We start from the raw sequence: 17,500 nt of genomic DNA on the forward strand, positions 1-17,500 counted from the left end.
AGTAATCAAAACAGTGTGGTACTGGCATAAAAACAGACATATGGGTCAATGGAACAGAATAGAGAGCCTAGAAATAAACCCAATTAATCTTCAACAAAAGAGGCAAGAATATACAATGGAAAAAAGACAGTCTCTTCAGCAAGTGGTGTTGAGAAAACTGGACAGCTGCATGTAAATCAATGAAGTTAGAACACTCTCACACCATACACAAAAATAATCTCAAAATGCCTTAAAGACTTAAACATAAGACAAGATACTATAAACTTCCTAAAAGAAAACATGGGCAAAACATTTTCTGACACAATGTTCTCTTAAGGTAGTCTACCCAGGCAATAGAAATAAAAGCAACAATAAACAAATGGGACCTAATTAAACTTACAAGCTTCTGCACAGCAAAGGAAACCATAAGCAAAACAAAATGACAACCTATGGAATGGGAGAAAATATTTGCAAATGATGTGACTGACAAGGGCTTCATTTCCAGAATATATAAACAGCTCATACAACTAAATAACAATCAATAACAAAAAACAACCCAATCTAAAAATGGGCAGAAGACCTAAACAAGCAATTCTCCAATGAAGGTATACAAATGACCAATAGGCACATGAAAAAATGCTCAATATCACTACTTACCAGAGAAATGCAAATCAAAACCACGAAGTATCACCTCACACCAGTAGAATGGCCATAATTCAAAAACCCACAAATGATAAATGCTGGAGAGGGTGTGGAGAAAACGGAATCCTCAATGTAGTTTGGTGCAGCCATTATGGAGAACAGTATGGAAGGTCTTCAAAAAACTAAAAACAGACTTATCATTTAGTCCAGCAATCCCACTCCTGGCAGGAACTCAAATATGAAAAGATCCATGCACCCCGATGTTCATAGCAGCACTATTTACAATAGCCAAGACATGGAAACAACCTAAATGTCCATCAACAGATGACTGGATAAAGAAGTTATTAGTTATATGTATGTAATCTGGCATTCTTCTTTCACACACTTAAGGAGCAATAAATAAATCAACACCCATTTCCTTTCCCATTTGTATGCATTGTTAAACTATTGTATATTTTGTTCATGTATATCTCTATTTGCCTTTCTCCCATTTCTCCCATTAAAATACTAAACAGATAAATAAAAATTATGTTTCACTTTTAAATATCTTTTTCCTTCTTCCAGCTGTTTGCGTTAGTGTGAGCTCTCATTAATAAAGTAAGAAGGACTAGTTAAATGTTAATGTCAATGGTGACTGCTAGGGACTGTTTGCTTTGTGGGATACTGAAATACGAGTTCTGTACCATTAGCAATGATTGATGGTATTCTAGAAGTAATTAAGACCTCAGAAAATTGTGGTAATGATTAATGGTTACTTCATCTTCTATTTACATGGCAGAGTTTGCACTCTATTAATTCTTGGCTTTTTAAATACAAGCTATGTTTAACCATACCCTTTCAATTTTTAAAATGATACTATTATGATACTTACATTTATTCTCACAAATACATATTGCCTACTGTATGCTAGGTGCTGTACTAGGTTCTGGGCATAAAGATTGAATGAGATAACACAATCTTTACATTTTTAGGTGATTATAAAATGTAATTTTACAAATGTTTGTTTAATTGTAGTGATGTTGAACTGTCAAGCTGTAATGCAGGTATGTGAGATATCAGGGACACAGATTCTGCAATGAAGGCTAGGGAAGGAAGGTGAGTGCCAGGTCATGCAAACATGCAAAGCTTTGCAGACTTTCAGTCTGCTTTATTTTGAGAGCAATGAAAAGTCGTCAAGTAGAAAAACTGAAAAGGTAAACATCTCTAACAAGAGACCACTGGAATGGTGAAATCACCAGACTATACAGACTATGGGGTCTTGTCTTAGTGTGGTGGTCTCTGAAAGAAAAGGAAACTGCAAGTTAGCTAAGTATGTGTCAGACCGGTCTGGTCACTGATAAGCGGTTGTAATCTTGGAATTAGAAAGAACAGGCCATTTGGATGGAAGGAACTAATTTTGAATTTTTGATATGTCAAATCCCATATAACTGCACAATATTCATAAGAACCCTTCACTGGTAATCCAGGCCTGGTATCCTGGCTAGAAATGTAGAATTGGGAACCACTCACAGGACTTCTGTATATACTTTGTGCCCCTGGCTGAGTCCATGAAGGTGCAGATCTTTCAAATTTGCACAAAAGTAGCTTATAGTCACAACCTGTGCATCTACAGAGCTGTGCCTGCCCAGAAAGTCTGCCTTTTTGCATTAATACAAGCACTCTGTGAGACAGTAGAAAGTCTGATCCATAAAATTAATTTAAACAGGAAACTGGATGAACTCAAGAACTAAGTGTAAAGGAAAAGAGCTAAGAGGTCAATATAAGGGAGTGGGAGAAAGATAAGGAACAGGACGATAGGATGGAAACATAACACGAAGAGAAGAGATTAAAGTAAACATAAGAGGAAGATATCAAGAAGAGAGATGTCAATTGTACCAAATGTAGCAAAAATGTTCAACAAGGGTTAGCAATGAAAAATAACTATTGAATTTAATTATGGGGATGTTAATTAGGGAATTTAGGGAAAGTTGAAAATAGAATCCAGATTTATTTCATTTATATGTTCATTTGTTCACTCATTCATTAAGCTAAAAATTTTCTCCAAACCCCTTCTATGTTCCAGGTGTATGCTGATATGAGAAGTTTATGTGGTGAGTGCCTAATAAAGACACTCAAGGAGTTTAGCCAAGAGAAAAAGATGGTGGGGGCTGGAGGAAGCCCCTTTCATTAAGATTTATTGAAGAAAATTAAAGTTAATTACCTCTAAAATAGAAGTAAGAAAATAAGGGTATAAAGGAGAGGTTATAAATAATAAGGACATTAGGAATAAAAGGAAAAAGTATGGGAATAATGACTTTGGAGTTTTGAGAAGGAAGAGAAGGTAGTTACAGGATTAGAAAGCTGTTGGGGTGGAGATATATAAATTTTATATCATAGACATTGGATATTTTGATCAGTTCTTATGTCTTAAAACATATTTTATAGGCTAACTTAAATTTTTTTTAACCTTTAACATGAATTTGAGCATGGAGTAACTAATTAGATTAAAAGAATAGATTAAGTTATAATTTACTAGATTAAAACTTGGTTGCTAAACCTAGGGTAGAAAACCTAGGGCATTTAATTAAATTCTTTGAGTTTTTATTTCTAGTGCCACCTGTCATATTCCTCTTAACAGTTTTATCATGATGAAGAGCCAATCAATTTATGAAGTTACTGCTGGGAAATAAATTCAGAAAAATCAATTTTATGTGTAAGTAAACTGTGCTTGGTTTATATTTCTCACAGCTAAATTTATTGGCTTGCTTTTTAATTTTTTAATTATTTTCTTCATGTAGTAAGTCTGGGACAGTAGAAATATCAGTGTTTCCATATATTAGCAACAGACATTGGAAAATGAAACTTTAAAATAGTATGTTTTCTAATAGCATCAAAACCATTTTATACTTATGAATAAGTTTAAAAAAAGTGTGCACAACTTCTACACAGTAAACTAAAATATTTCTAACACAAATTTCAGGAAACTACAATAAATGGAACATTATACTACTTTTATGGATAGGATCATCCAATATTTTTAAGATGCAAATTGTCCCAAATTGATATCGAGATTCAGTGCAACCTCATTTATAATAGCAATGGGCCTTTTTTTTGGTGGGGGGAGGTAGATACCAACAAGGTGATTCTAAAATTTATTTTGAAATAAAAAAAACCTAGAATAAACAAAGCAATCTTGGAAAAGAACAAGGTTGGAGGACTTACACTACTTGATTTCAAGACTTACTGTACAGCTATAGTAATTAAGATAGTGTGGTATTAATATAAGGATAGAAAAATAAATCAGTCAAACAGCAGAATTCAGAAACAGACTCACATTTTACGGTCAATATATTTTTAACAAAGGCATTAAGAATTTTAGTGGAGAAAGGAAATTTTTTTCAACAATTGGTTCTGGAACAACTGGATAAATGTATGAAAGATAACCTTGATCCCTACCTCATGTTTCTTAAAAAACATTGTTTTGAGATAGATCATAGACTTAAACATAAGTTAAAGCTATAAATATTTTGGAAGAAAATGGATAAATTGAACTTAACGAAAATTTTAAAACTCTGCTCTTTAAAAGACACCATAAAAAAATGAAAGGTAAGCCACAAGCTGAGTAATAATAATTGCAACACATATATCAGGAAAAGGGTTTGCATTCAGTAAATACAAAGAAATTCTACAAATCAATATTAAGAAGACAATCAACCCATTTAAAGCAGGCAAAATATCTGAACAGAAACTTCACCAAAGAAGATATAGGAAAAGCTAATAAGCACAGGAAAAACTGCTCAGCATTACTATTCATAAGGGAAATGCAAATTAAGCTACAATGAGATTGTCATTTTGCCCTACCAGAAGCAGTTGATGAAGATGAGAAAGAATAGAAACAATGTGGTTGGGCATGTAAAATTGTAGTATCTCTCTGGAGAACTTCTTGGCACTTCCTACTCTATGACCCAGAGATTCTATTCCCAGGTATTTACCCAAAAGAGATGGAAATATACGTCCAAAAAAAAAAAGAACATGTGAAAAAATGTTCATAGCTTTATAATAGCCAAGAACTGGAAACAACCTAAATGTCCATCAATGAGAAAAGGGATAAATAAATTGTGTTGTATTCATAAAATGAAGCACTTACTCAAAAAGAATGAATTTGATACATGCTACAACATGGATAAAACTTAAAAATATTGAGTTAAAGAAGCCAGACACAAAGGACTACAAACTGGCTCCATTCACATAAAGAACAGGCAAAACTGGGCAATGGTGATAGAAATCAAAACAATGGATGCTTAAGTCAAAGTGTCATCAAAACTCATAGAAAGATTTGTGCAATGCAGCATATATAACGTTTAGCTTAACAACAAAATAAAGTAGTTGCTTCTGTGAAAAACAGTTGTTAATCAAATTGTTAGGCTTTCTGGTGTAGATCAGGTCATTGTTTCACTGGGGCGTCTGTGTGCTACAGAGGTTAAAACAATAGGTTCAGGAGTCAGGCCGCCTGGGTCTGAATGCTGACTCTAGCTGAACACTAGGCAGATAGATAACATCTCTGAGACTCCATTTGTTCATCTATAAAATGGTAGGTTTGGTTTGCATTTTGTATTCATCATTTTCTTGCATATTTTGTTTGTTTGCCTTCTGGATCTGTGACTCAGAAACTGGTGGTTTGGCCTTCTCATTACCTATCTCATCCCGTGGTGATGTCAAGGATAGTTGGAGATTCACTCTGAAAAGGACTTGACCCAGGTACTGCTGGGTGGCTGTCCCTGCTCCTACCACAACTCAAGGCAAAGAGCCCCAGACAATGGCTACAGCTTCTTTGAGGAGGCATTCTTGGCCAGCGAAGTCCTCCACTCCACTCTGGTCTCACAGAGGGTCTGCATGCGAGCACTCTAAGCACCCGTAACTCCAGAAAACTCTGAGTACCCCTGCTTCTTAACAGCCCTGTTATCTTGGAGGAGCTTTATAATTTTGGGTTTTATATTAGGTCTGTGATCCATTTTGAATTAATTCATTTTGAACAATTAATTTTTGTGAAAGGTGTAAAGTCTGTCCTATCTAGATTCATATTTTTGAATGTGGATGTCCAGTTGTTTCAGAACCATTTGTTGAAAAGGCTTTGCATATTTTTTCAGCTTTGTTGGGATAAAGTTGGCATATAACACTGTGTATGTATAAGGTATACAAAGTGATGATTTGAGATATTGTGAACTAATGACCACAGTAAGGTCAGTTAACACATTCGTCATCTCACATACTTACAATTTTTTTTTTTGTGGTGAGAACATTTAAGATTTACTCTCTTTACAACTTTGAAGTATAGAATATAATATGGTTAACTATAGCCATCGTGCTGTACATTAGATACACAAAATTTATTCATTTATAACTAGATGTTTGTACCCTTTGAATGACATCTCCCCGTTTTCCCTACCCCTCAGCTCATGGCAACTCCCAATTTACTCTGATTCCATGAGTTCATTTTTCATAGAGTCCATATACAGGTGAGATCACACAGTATGTCTTTATCTGTAAAACTTATTTCACTTGGCATAATGCCCTCAAGCTTCATCTATGTTGTTGCAAATGGCAAGATTTCCTAGCTATCTCAGTTATCAGACCCACCTACATGGGATTGCAGTAACTGTGTTCAAGTAACCCTTATATTACTTAATAATGGCCCCAACGTGCAAGAGTAGTGACGCTGGCAATTCAGATACGCCAAAGAGAAGCTGTAAGGTGTTTCCTTTAAGTGAGAAGGTGGAAGTTCTTGATTTAATAAAGAAAGAAAAGAATTGCATACTGAGGGTGCTAATTTCTGTGGTAAGAACAAATCTTCTGTTGGTGAAATTATGAAAAAGAAATTTGTGCTAGTTTTGCTGTCCTACCTCAAACTGCAAAAGTTACAGCCACACTGAGTGATAAATGCTTAGTTAAGATGTATAAGGCATTAAATTTGTACAATAAGATATTTGAGAGAGAGGAAGAGAGAGGCCACATTCACATAACTTTTATTATAGTACATTATTGTAACTTCCATTTTATTATTAATTATTGTTGTTAATCTCTTACTGTACCTAATTTATAAATTAAACTTTATCACATGGATGTGTATATATAGGAATAAACAGTACATATAGGGTTCAGTACTATTGGCAGTTTCAGGCATCTCTGAGGGTCTTGGAACATATCCCCTGGAGATAAAGGGGACCACTGTATATATACACACATACACATACATACACACACACACACACTTTCTTTATCTATTCATCCATTAATGGACAGTTAGGTTGTTTCCACATCTCGACAATTGTGAAGAATGTGGCAGCGAACATGGAGGTGCAGATACCTTTTCAACATGGTGATTTTTATCTCCTTCAGATATATTCCCAGAAGTGGAATTGCTGGACCATGTGGTGGTATCTTTTAAAACTAGTTGCCAACCAGGAGATTTTACATGAAAATCTGATGTTCATCTTCCCTTAAAAAAAATTAAACGAATTGGAAACGTCAGGTCAACACTGCCATGTGGTAATCATAAGGAGGCACTGAGCAGCGTCCATCTTCTTTAGTTGGATCATATGTTCCACTGCCTCCCCATTTCCTATAGTATGATGTGTATTCGGAGTATTCACTCATTTGTGTTACTCCCTGACCTCCATAAGCGTTTGAGTTTGGGCCAATAGTTCTCTAACTTTAGTGTGGGTAAGAACCACTAACGGAGAAAAAGACTCCTGAACACTATCCCTAGAGAGTCTGATTCATCAGGCCTCTAGTTGAGCCAGGTAATCGGCGTGATCCAGAAGCAGCACCACAGGTGACGTGTATAACAGAAACAGGCCCCCACTTCAGCAGGCATTGCTTTAGGCTATTCCACACAGTTATCCTACCGCCTTGGATGATAAAACATTAATTTCCAATCTACAGGCCACTAACAATTTAAATTAGTAGAAAATCACTTGCTGCCTTACCTGTGGGTTGTCTGTAAATCAATGATTCTTAAAGCTGGAATTGTTCCTGATCCTTTCAAGTCGGGCTCCAACAAGGTCCTCCTGCCGGGAGTCACTTGTGCCAATATAATAAGACTGCGCTCGGTTCAGAAGCAAAGGAAAGCTTTCTTCTTTGACTAAGAACCGGAGAGGTGCGAGCTTCAGCTCTAGAGCTCACGCTCTCCCGACAGGCCACTGGCGGGGCTGCTTCCCAGTGCGGTGGGGGGAGGGGCCGCAGATCTCGCGGGTCTGGCGCAGGCGTGCTGCCTGGGCTCCAGACGCAGGGCCCCGTGCAGCGTCTCTGCACACGCCCCCGGCCACCGCCGCCATCTTGAATTGTGTCCGGCGGGGCTTCTACTTACTGCCCGCTGAGCGGAGGCGTCCGGCGCAGCGGGACTCTGACCCGACATGTGAGGTGCAAGGCCACTGCGAGCAGCCCCCTATAGCAAGTGAAACTAGAAGAAGCACAAAAGAGGTTAGACCTTATCACCTAAATTCCACCTCATTTTTCCCCGGGACCCGAGTGGCTTTGCCGGTGACAGAACCCCTTTAAAGGAGTTCCATGTTTTGTATACGGGCATTTGGCAGACACCACTGGATTTTTGTCTGAGGGCAGCAATGTGCCCAGCTGAAAATCTACGTATCTCAGCCTCTCCTGCAGCCAGCAGTGTGCAGGTGACACAATTCTGACCGGCAGGATGTAAGCAGAAGTTACGGGATGAAGCAGCTGGGAAATCCTGTGAAGTTCAACCAGACTCAGTCACTCAAAATGACTCACTCAACTGGCAGAAGTTTCTGCCCTTTGTCCTTCCTTGCTTGAAGCACACACTCGGTTTTGGAGGTAGCGCATCCACCTTGCTAAGGTCGGCTGCACGGACAAGGGGAAGGAGCTCAGGTCCGCTTGCACTGTGGAACGGCTATCCCGGTCCTGGACTGCTTAACTCTGGGGAAGAAAGAAACAACCTGCTTGGCTCGAGGTACTAGTCTGGTTTTCTTTTTTTCATAGCCAGTTTCCATCTTAATTGATACAATGCATAAACTATTTTCCCTCTGTCCTCTTTTATCCTATTTTCAAAGGGATCCATAATCCTCACGATAAAGAGGGACTCATTTTCTAACATGTATTCACTGGGACATCAAATTGGGATTCACAAAACAGGTTAATAATTGACTATGGCTTTTACTGTTTTTTTTTTTTAACAGTTACTTTATGAGAGGAGAAGGAATGAGACTTCAACATAAATTTATTCCAGCATCTGAAGTACCAAAACAGCAGGAATACTTCCTCACAGTAAGTGACAGGAAATACTCATGATTTACTGTATTTATATCGCACTTTGTGTTTTTCAAGACACTTTCAGGCTAATGAAAATGCGGGCCTATGCCTTGGTGACGATATTCAAATGAATTGTGCCACCCCACAGTATTCCTTACATATATATATATATATATATATATATATATATATATATATAAAAACTCACTAGTCAATATGTTCTACTAGAGCAAAAGTCAAACTATTTCAGTGTCATGGTTAGAAGGAGCAATAAAAGTCATCTGCTATCTAGACTTCTGACTCACTGTAAAACTTGGTTACAACCAAGTGTACTTGTGATCAAAAGGATCAATAGTCAAGACCAAGATTAGAGAAATGTCAAATATCTGGGGGTTGCAGAGGGAAGCAGGGAGCAGAAACAGTTCATCTCAAGAGAACACAGGCGTCCCAGAGTGGATGAATCCAAAGAGGAAAGAGGGAGAGGACGTTGGTCAGGCAGACAGCCCGATCCCTGCCTCAGTAGCCTTGATGAAGATGAAAGTGGAAAGAGAGGGCGCCTTCAGCACCAGCTGGGAAGTTTGTCTTCTCTTTCTCCTGTTCACTTCTTAGTCTCTGAGGGGCTCTCCCTCACCTTCTTAGAATAACCAGGTAGCTCAAACCTCTGGATGGGGGCAGTGGTCACCTGAGAGGGCCCTTACAGTAAGAAAATGCTTGGCAATTCCCGTTCTGGCTGTGCTGTTGGTCTGAGTCTCTTTCAGTTGTTCTCTTGTTATTCACATAAGTGTCTAAGAATTATAGTGTTTCAGAACGTTGCAGCTAGAAGGGACTTTCTACATTCTTACATTAGACAGCATTTTGTGAAAAGAAGGTTATGCCATCAAGTAGGTTAACTATTATCATAGCTAAACAAGTATCTTAATATAGGACTTCTCACAGCTATCAATATGTTTAATATTAAATTTAAATTTAACATGTGAATTTCTAAGAGGGGGAATTTAGTATTCAGGGATTTTTCAAAATTGCTTAATTAGCCAAGTGAGTCCCCTCCTCCCTCCCCTTTCCTCCCCTCCTCTTTCCCCCTTTTCTTCTCACTGTCTCTTTTCATCCTTTCTTCTTATTTTTTTCTCTTTATTAAAGTGCCTAACTTTTTTTTTTAATTGAAGTATACTTGATTTACAATGTTGTGTTAATTTCTGGTGTACAGCCTAGTGATTCAGTTATACATATATTTTTTATTATAGGTTATTACAAGATATTGAATATAGTTCCCTGTGCTATACAGTAGGATCTTGTTGTTTATCTATTTACATATAGTAGTTAGTATCTGCTAATCCCAAACTCCTAATTTATCCCTCCCCACCCCTTTCCCCTTTGGTAATCATAAGTTTGTTTTCTATGTCTGTGAGTCTGTTTCTGTTCTGTAAATAAGTTCATTTGTCTTTTTCTTAGATTCCACATATAAGTGATATCATATGATATTCGTCTTTCTCTTTCTGACTTCACTTAGTATGATAATATCTAGTTTCATCCATGTTGCTGCAAATGGCATTACTTTGTTCTTTTTTATGACTGAGTAGTGTTCCATTATGGCTGAGTACTGTTTTTATATATATATAAAAACACATATGTATATATATATACACACACACACACGCACACACACACCACATTTTCTTATCCAATCATCTTTTGATGGACATTTAAGTTGCTTCCATGTCTTGGCTATTGTAAATAGTGCTGCTATGAACATTGGGATGCATGTATCTTTTGTAATTAGAGCTTCCACTTGATATATGCCCAGCAGTGGGATTGCTGGATCATAGGGTAAGTCTATTTTTAGTTTTTTATGGAATCTCCATACTGTTTTACATAGTGGCTGCACCAAATTACATTCTCACCAGCAGTGTAGAAGGGTTCTCTTTTCTTCAGACACTCTCCAGCATTTATCATTTGTTTAAAGTGCCTAATTTTGAAAGTGTTTACTTTGAACAGAACTTGGAATAGGTGGTGAGTATTAAAACACCATATTTTTCCATTAAAAATTATATTGTGGTAAAATATATATAACATAAAATTTATCATCTTAAACTTTTAAAGTCACCACCATCTGTCTCCAGAATCCTTTTCGTCTTGCAAAAGACTGTACCTATTAAGCAATTACTGTACATTTCCACTGCCCTCAGCCCCTGGCCACCACCATTCTACTTTGTATATCTATGAATTTGACTGTTATAGATAACCTCCTATAAGTGAAATCATACAGCATTTGTCTTTTTATGATTATTTTATTTCACTTAGCATAATGTCCCCAAGGTTCATCCATGTTTAGCATATGTCAAAATTGTCTTCCTTTTTAAGACTGAATAATGTTCTATTGCATTTATATATATCACATTCTGTTTATCTGTCATCCATCTTGGGTTCCTTTTACCTTTTGGCTATTGTGAATAATGTTGCTATGAAAATGGTTGTATTGTATAAATATTTCTTTGAGTCTGTTTTCAGTTCTTTTGGGTATAGACCCAGAAGTGGAATTGGTGGATGATATGGTAATTCTATTTTTAACTTTTTGATGAACTAAAACTGCATATTTCAACTCATCTAGTTAATGTAGGGTCAATCTGAGTCAGTAAATGATCACTAATGTCTTTAAGAGAAATTTGAAAGTTCACTTACAAGTGAAGGCATTTTTCTGTACCATCTCCAAAAGAGGACATAATCAGTTTCACACTCTAATGTTGCTTCTCTCAGAAGGACTCTTCTCATAGCACTACAGTGTTGATTCATTAAGGTATAAACATATGGATAGAATTGTAGTCTCCTATTTATTTCTTTGTCCACATCACCTTGTCAGCCCCACTCTTTAACTGCTAAATCGAACACTGAAATCTGTCCATGCATCTTGAGATTCATCTTCACCCAAGACCACAGAATCAATGCTATTACTAGTTAGGTGTACATCAGAGAATACTTGCTCAGTACTTGGCTCAGTATCAAGTCAGCCACTTTATTCATGGCCACTTTATTCATATCAAATGTCTATAAGATACCAGAGTGGGTTTCAGTTTCAGATTATTCAAACTCATAAAACAAGGTAGGCTTATTCAGCACAAAGTTTATTAATTTTAAGAAAGTATAGAGTACAGGGAGCACAGAATCATACATAAAACAGCATCATGGAGGCTGCAGACTCACAGTTGCAGCTTCACTGTCCCAGTTACTACGTGGGATGTGCTTTGGTCACGAGGGGTGACAACTGGCATGTGTTTGGTTGCATCAATACAAGACAGCTTCAAGGCCTTGGATCTTTTCAACTTAAATACTTTGAAGTTCTCTAGCACCTGAAGGCATGTGGATTTAGCTTTTATTTATTAGTTTAGCTGTGGCCCATGATTTAGCATGTTTTACAATAAACAATCCTAACAACCATGTTCAGTATGCTCAGGAACATCTGTTTCCAATAGATACACACCTGCAGTTGATACTGAAAAAAGTTTGACTAAGGGCCAAGCTTTACTCAAGTGTGCCTGTGGCTGGAAGGGCAGATTTATAACCCATTCCTTTCTGGATGTTACCCCTAGGAGATGGAATTGCACCTTTTCTCTGTGACAAAATTTTTTCCCCATACTGTAATTCCAGTCACTTTACTCTGATTTGTGTTCATGCATTTACAACTTAAAGGATATCTCAATTCCTAGAAAATATGTTTTCACCAATTCTCCTAAGACCTGTATTCTGGTTACTGATTTTCAGACTTACATTGGGGGCTCTATGTCTTCCAGCCTCACAATTGTATCTGTCTTACTACCTGCCCTCACTAAATCCATGCTCGTTCCAGGATATCCTTGGTTAAAGTCTCCTTTGTAGGTTTAATTTCCCTAACACCCACCGTAAGTCTGTTTGTGGGAAGTCATCACTGCTCTAGCACACATGAATGGTGGCCTACCCATAGCCATTCCTCCTTTCTTGCTTGCTAGTAAAGCTCGGTTATATTTGTTTCTATTTTTCCTCCCACGTCTCAAAGTTATAACATGAATAATTCTGTTCCTCTTGATAATGGTTGGTTTAACTGTGAGTACGTAAACCCTTTGGATAACAAGAGTGAAACTGGGAAATGTTTTTCTACTGATATCTAAACCAAGTATAAGCTTTATATGATCTCATTTAACCTTCACACCACCACCAGTTTAGATCCTGTTAGCAGCCTCTTTTATACATGGTGGAACTGAGGCTGAAGAAGTTAAATAATCCTACCACTCAATGAATGTTTGTTAAAATTAATTACATAGATAATTTCCATGGTGTAACTAATATAGTAAAGTAAAATAAAGCAAATCTGACGTTGTTACATTAGGAAGCTTAAAGATATTTTTATAAAATTTCTTTCTCAAGTTAGGTGAAGCTGCTTACTAAGATGTGTCAGACTACTGGAATAACATCAGATGGTGTGCTTCTTTTTCAATAATTGAACCCTATACATACTGAGTTCCTTTCAGGGCAGGGACCATATTGTGTCCCCAGCTCCTAGCACACATAATTGAGTGCCTGCCCTCAATAAGTATTGATTAACTGAATAAAATAATACATTTTATTGCTTAAAGACTTAAACATAAGTCAAGATACTATAAACCTCTTAGAAGAAAACATAGACAAAATGTTCTTTGACGTAAATCTTTGAGGGCAGTCTATCAAGGCAATAGAAGCAAACATAAACAAATGGGACCTAATTAATCTTATAAACTTTTGCACAACAAAGGAAACTATAAACAAAATGAAAAGACAACCTATGGAATGGGAGAAAATATTTACAAATTATTCGACTGACAAGGGCATAATTTCCAGAATATATGAACAGCTCATACAACTCAATAACAAAAAACAAACAACCCAGTAAAAAATGGGCAGAAGACCTAAACAGACATTTCTCCAATGAAGGCATACAAATGGCCAAAAGGCACATGAAAAAATGTGCAACATTGCTAATTATCAGAGAAATGCAAATCAAAACTACAATGATACATCACTTCACACCAGTCAGAATGGCCATCGTTAAAAAGTCCACAAACGATAAATGCTGGAGAGGATATGGAGAAAAGGGAGTCCTCTTATACTGTTGGTGGGAAAGTAGTTTGGTGCAGCCATAATGGAAAACAGTATGGAGATTCCTTTAAAAAATGAAAATAGACTTAACCATGTGATCCAGCAGTCCCACTCCTGGGCATATAACTGGAGGAAACTCTAATTTGAAAAGATACATGTACCCCAATGTTCATAGCAGCACTATTTACAATAGCTAAGACATGGAAGCAACTTAAATGTCTACCAACAAATGACTGGATAAAGGAGATGTGGTATGTGTATACACACATACACACCCTCCCACCCACTATGGAACTACTCAGCCATAAAAAAGAATGAAATAATGTCATTTGCAGCAACGTGGGTGGACATAGAGATTGTCATACAAAGTGAAGTAAGGCAGAAAGAGAAAGAAAAATAGCATATGATATCACGTTTATGTGGAATCTAAAAAAAAATCACACAAATGAACTTATTTACAAAACAGAGACAGACTCACAGACATAGAAAACAAACTTATGGTTGCCAGGGGTTAAAGGGGTGTGGAGGGATAAACTGGGAGTTCTGGATTTGCAGATACTAACTACTATATACAAAATAGGTAAACAACAAAGTCCTGCAGTATAGCACAAGGAAGTATATTCAATATCTTGTAATGGCTTATAATGAAAAAGAATATAAAAAGGAATATATATAAGTATAACTGAATCACTATGCTGTACACCAGAAACTCAAATAACAGTATAAACTGACTATACCTCAATTTTAAAAAGTTAAAAAGAATACTTTTAAAAAATTTTGTTTTGCTTCTCTCTAAATGCATTAGGCTTTTGTGCAGTTGAGTTCTTGAGCAACATGCAAAAAATATAATGACACAAACTATGATCTAATCATTAAATAAAACTGGTCTGCATTAGTGAAATAGGACTAGTAAATTGGTATAACCACTATGGGAAACAATATGGAGATTTCTCAAAAAATTAAAAATAGAACTACCATGTGATCCAGTAATTTCACTTCTGGTGTTTATACAGAGAAAATGAAAACACTCAGTGAGATATATGCACCCCCCCAGTTCACTGCATTATTATTTACAATAGCCAAGTTATGGAAACAACCTTAGTGTCCAAATGGATAAAGAAATTATGCCATATGTATGTACACACACACACACACACACACACACACACACACACACACACACACACACACACACACACACACACACACACACACACACACACACTCTGGAATATTCAGCCATAAAAAGAATAAAACCTTGCTATTTGGAACAATATGGATGGACCTCTAGGGCATTATGGTAAGTAAAATAAATCAAGTAGAGAAAGAAAAATGCCGTATAATCATATGTGGGATCTTGAAAACAAAACCAAGCTTATAGGTACAGAAACAGATTGGTGGTTGTCAGAGGCAGGGGGTGAGAGGTGAGGGAAATTGGTGAAAGGGGTCAAAAAGTAAAAAGAAAAAAAAAAGACTGATCTTATTTAAATAGAGCTATTTTCTATTTACTGAGAGAAATATTAGTTTAGTAAATAATATATGGATCACTATTTCAGCTTATATCATCAAAAATTGTGTTTCTCTTGATTATTCTTCCAGTTCTCATCTTCCTTAATCAAATATTCCCAAAGTTAGGGAGGAGACATATTAACATTTTTATGCCCAATATTTTATAATTTTTAAATGCAATTATACAAATTTAAAGTTATGTGAATATTATTATTCACACATTTTATAGCCTCAGAATTTGATAAACCAAGCACAAACATGTTTACAATATTGTTTACTTTTCATGATTCTAGCTACATCATAAATTACAATGCCAAATTTCAATTTTTTATTAAAATGTCTCATTATACTTGGAAAAGGCCTATCAAATTTACTAATGTCCTGTAACATTTGTAAAGATTTTAGAATTGAGGTTATGCTTTAAATCTCTTTTTATAATTCTCTTTGACCATTTGCAAAAAATTGAACCTTGGTATAATTGTCTATTTTTATATTTTACCAGTTAAATAATATATATTGGATTAAAAAATCAACATAATAAATTCAAATTATCATGCCTTTAATATTCTTTTAACTTAGAACATTTTCCCTAATATTAAATTCATTTTTTAAATTGACTTTTTCCTTACAGCTTTGGGAATGCTAAGTGATAAGCTTCAACTGAGTGGATTTCTTTATGTTTTAAGAATGACAGACAATGAATATTCTGTTAAATTGAATGGATCATCAAATTAAGATTTCTTTTTCTTTTTCTTTTTCTTTTGTATAGCCATATTGGCAGTGGAGGGATGCACAAAGCAATTTGCAAAAGAAATTACATTCTGGGAAATTTCCAGTGAAATTGTCAATTGACAAACTGCTTGTTATATTACAAAAATGTTGTTTGTACTCATTAAAAGAATCTGAATTATATTACAAATTATTTAAAACAAACTGAGGTAAAGTCTAATCCAATGTAAATAGGGAAGTTACTGGGCTTTCTGTTCTAGCCAATGGCAACCTGCCCGTATGTGCACAAAGGGTTATTCCTTGCTTTGCAGCTTGCACATTATAGGGAGATGGCCTCCTAGTCACTCTGAAATAGAAGCAGCTTTTTTTTAAAAAAGATGTATTGTAGTTTAGTCAGTTTACAATGTTGTGTCAGTTTCTGATGTACAGCATAATGGTTCAGTCATACATATACATACATATATTTATTTTCATATTCTTTTTCATTATAGATTACTACAAGAAACTGAATATAGTTCCCTGTACTATACAGAAAACTTGTTGTTTGTCTATTTTATATATAATAGTTAGTATCTGCAAATCTCAAACTTCCAATTTAACCCTCCCACCGCTTTTCTCCTCTGGTAACCATATGTTTATTTTCTGTCTGTGAGTCTGTTTCTGCTTTGTAAATAAGTTCACTTGTGACTTTTTTTTTTAAGACTCCACATATGATTGATATTATGTGGTATTTTTCTTCCTCTTTTTGGCTTACTTAGAAGCAGCCTTGAGATTACCAAATGCCTAATTCCAAACTGAACCATCCCTCTGCCTATATTTCTCTAACCACATATCCTTCAGCAAACCACTGTCTCTGTAAGTAAAACTGAGGTTTGTCATGGATTTGGTCATCCTATCCATCTGGGGAACTGAGACATGTGCTCATGCAATTATATGCAGTACTGTGAATACTAGAATCTCTCTATGGGAGTCTCTTGTGTTAATTTAATAGTAAAACAACACGCAAGTTAATTGCTTTCTATCGAGCTGGCCTTGAATTACACATAAGCATATAAAAGTTTCCCTAGCAGATGTGAATTCAGGAGCCTGGGGAAAACCACTTTCTCAGAAAAACAGCTCTACAATTACAGAGATGCAACCACCTGTTCTCTGATACTTGTAATTTTTGGAAAGTACATACAGATATAGATTCAACAATTACATAATTAGATTTCTGTGAGAGTATAAAGCTGGTTTAATTTACAGTAAATACCAATGGCAGATATTAAATTGCTTTTGAAGA

General features: G+C 36.0%; 1 protein-coding gene and 1 long non-coding RNA gene across 2 annotated transcripts in view; one reads left to right on the forward strand and one right to left on the reverse strand.

Moving 5' to 3' along the window:
• The window catches only part of LOC140695975 (uncharacterized), a 32,637-nt gene extending 24,859 nt beyond the window's left edge, over positions 1-7,778 (reverse strand). Inside the window, exon 1 of the long non-coding RNA XR_012071854.1 lies at positions 7,587-7,778. This is a non-coding gene — a long non-coding RNA (uncharacterized lncRNA). The remainder of the gene's footprint in view (positions 1-7,586) is intronic.
• A 155-nt stretch (positions 7,779-7,933) lies between these two features.
• MME (membrane metalloendopeptidase) overlaps positions 7,934-17,500 on the forward strand; it is a 467,357-nt gene continuing 457,790 nt past the window's right edge. Inside the window, exons 1-2 of the mRNA XM_072959578.1 lie at positions 7,934-8,581; positions 8,808-8,895. The gene's annotated coding sequence lies outside the window, so the exon portion shown is untranslated. The remainder of the gene's footprint in view (positions 8,582-8,807; positions 8,896-17,500) is intronic.

Source organism: Vicugna pacos, chromosome 1 (assembly GCF_048564905.1).
Source record: "Vicugna pacos chromosome 1, VicPac4, whole genome shotgun sequence".
NCBI classification, from domain to species: Eukaryota; Metazoa; Chordata; class Mammalia; order Artiodactyla; family Camelidae; genus Vicugna; species Vicugna pacos.